A 3,320-nucleotide genomic window follows, 5' to 3' on the forward strand; every position below is an offset into this window, starting at 1 on the left:
CCCGGCAAGGGAACAATTTAAATACTCTTTCTCTTTCTTTCACTTTTATTTCATATCTCACTTTACCACTTGAGCCAATGCTCCAAAGGGTTTAATCATTTCATATACTTTCACATTTGTAATATAACTGGAGCCAATGCTCCTCGATGCTCATAGGTCACAAGCTTTTCACAACAAATAGGAATCATCACCAAGGTAAGAGGAATACAACAAAATCAAGATATTCACAATTTAAAGACTCACGGTCATGCTAGGCACCAACGTATAGATACTCGTCACCATGCCTATACGTCGTACTCGACAAGAAGCAATTAGCAAATAAGACTCAACTCCTAGTCCCTCAAGCTAGGGTTAGACCAAACACTTACCTCAACTTCCACGGCCAAAACAATCCACAACAACAGCTTTCCCTCTCGAATTCGGCTCCAACTCAATCAAATCTATACAATAATGACTTCATAGTATCAATATATGCTAAACAAATCAAACCCAATACCTAATTATAGATTTCCAAGCTTTCTTCCCAAAATCCCAAAAATCGACCCCGGGGCCGCTTGGTCAAAACACGAGGTTCGGACCTAATTCATATCCCCCATTCACCCACGAGCCCGAATATATAATTTATTTTTAAATTCGACCCCAAAACGAGGTCTAAATCAAGAAAAAATCAAAAAGCCCTAACCCTACCCATTTCTCTAATTTCTACCCTTAATTACATGTTGTAGGCTTAGGAATTCATTAGATGTTGATAAAAAATGAAGGAAACGAGTTAAGGATTACTAACCCACGAAGTTTTGGTGAGAGGAAGCTTCAATGGATGCCTAAGGACCTTGGAGAAGAAGGAGCTCGTGAAAACTTATGAAAAATCCCGTCACTGTTCTGTTTTGGAATTAAAATTATAACCGGGCGAAATTGCCCTTCGCGTTCGCGACAGGCAGGTCGTGTTCGCGAAGGGTTGGACTTAACGGACCATCGCGTTCACGAGCTGGAGAATGCGAACGCGTAGAGTAAAAGGCTGAGGTCCAAAAATTTCTTCTATGCGAACGCGTAGGCTGCCACGCGATCGCGATGAGGAAACAACGCAAGGCTACGCGAACGCGGTCAGATGAATGCGAACGCGAAGAGGAAAAGAAGACTGAGCCCTCAGGGTCAAATAACCCTACTCAAACGCGAGGGCTGGGACGCGAACACGAAGGAGGAAAAATTAGAGCATCACGAACGCGGGAGGAACAATGCGAACGCGTAGAAGAAACTGGGTCTGCAACAGCTGAAGCAAATCTGCAATATTTCTAAGTTTGAAACCACTCCGAAATACCTCCGAAATACTCCCGAGCCCCCCGGGCTCCTAACCAAACACATGCACTAACTCAAGAACATCCTACAGACTTAACCGTGCGATCAAATCGCCAAAATAACATCAAAAACAATGAATCAAACCTCAAAATCACTAGTTTTCCTCCAAACTTCATGAACTTTCAAATTTAGAATTTTAAGTCCGAAACACGTCAAACGATGTCTGATTTAAACCAAACTTTACAGAAATATCTTAAATCACGAATAAGACCTGTATTGGGCGCCGGAACCAAAATACGGGCCCGATACCAACACGTTCTAATCAATTTTCATTTCAATTTTCCTTAATAATTTCAGAAAAACAATTTTACTCAAAAATTCATTTCTCGGGCTTGGAACCTCGGAATTCGATTCCGGGCATACGCCCAAGTCCCATATTTTCCTACGAACCCTCCGGGACCGTCAAATCACGGGTCCGGGTCCGTTTATCCAAAATGTTGATCAAAGTTAAATTTATTCGTTTTAACATCAAAATTTAGCATTTTTCTCACAAAATTCATATTTAAGCTTTCCGGCTACGCGCCCGGACTGCGCACGCAAATCGAGGCAACCCTTAATGAGGTTTTCAAGGCCTCGGAAGCACGGAATGAGTAAGAAAACAGGTGATGACCCTTTGGGTCGTCATAGTGGGTCCGCCTATATATCTATCTATATCTATCTATCTATATTATTATAAAAGCATGAATAAAATATTGGATTACAAAAATAACCTTTTAATATTAAGCATAATAACTCATAATAAAAGAACATAATTAGAATTCTAGACATTAGCCTTGTAATCCTATTACTTTTAGGATATACTTTTATAAATTCCTATTACTAATTTAATTTTAGAAAAAACATGAATATAATGTTGGTAGACCAAAATAACCTTAAGCTATTTAATATTTTAACTCACAGAAAAGGACATAACGGGAAATAGTACATGTTAAGATGAATATTTATAGTGGGATACGAACTAATGTGCGGAAGCTCAATTTTTTTAGGGAAATTACCAGCTATGTCCATTTATAAGTAGCTCATTACAAAAATTGGCCAATTGACAAAATATTACTAATATTAGCCAAATTAGCCAATTAGCTTGTAGCAAAAAAATATCAAATTTTTGCTTTGTTTTGAGTGGGTGCTATTAGAATAGATTGGGCACAACTTAAGGAGCTTGAATCTCAGTTTTGGGATGATTTGGTGAAGTTTTGAGGTGGTTTGAATTGAAAATTCGAAGTATAAACTGAACATGAAAATAATGATATGTGTATCACACTGTGTATCATTTGTGTATCACATATGTATCATATTTGTATCAATTGTGTATCACATGTATATCCATGTATACCTGTGTGTGAGATACATGCGTGATACATGTATCGCAGAAGACTTTTTTGAGCTCGATTTAATTACGAATTTTGATACAAAACCAGTCCAAATCACCTCCAATCTTCCTCAAATTTTGTATATTGACTTATCTATATATTTTCAATGAATTTCAACTATATCCATTGAAAAAGTTTCTTTTTTGTTTAGATTTTTGGAATATTGTATATATTTTTGTATTTCATCACCTTATTTGCTACCCCATCCATGAGATTTCCTTTCCGTCTTGTATCTAGTGTTGCTAATCACACAAAAATATGGAAGGTTATTTTTGCATGTGATTCCCCTATTATTTGGTTTTTCAATTTTTGTTGGCTAGTTTTAGTAAGTCTATGACTAATGGCAAGAGGTTGGTAAGTTGAGATTTATTTGGGACATTTGTGTAAGTTTCCCTTTTTTCTTTCTTTTCAGACATACTTGGAGTCGCATCAACACCGGCTATGTATCTTCAAATACTTGTCACGACCCAAAATCCATTAAGGGTCGTGATGGCGCCGGACACGCTGTCAGGCAAGCCAACACCAAGAAATTAATTAAATTCTCGTATATATATATATATATATATATATATATATATATATATATATATATATATA

Source organism: Nicotiana attenuata, chromosome 1 (assembly GCF_001879085.1).
Source record: "Nicotiana attenuata strain UT chromosome 1, NIATTr2, whole genome shotgun sequence".
Lineage (NCBI taxonomy): Eukaryota > Viridiplantae > Streptophyta > Magnoliopsida > Solanales > Solanaceae > Nicotiana > Nicotiana attenuata.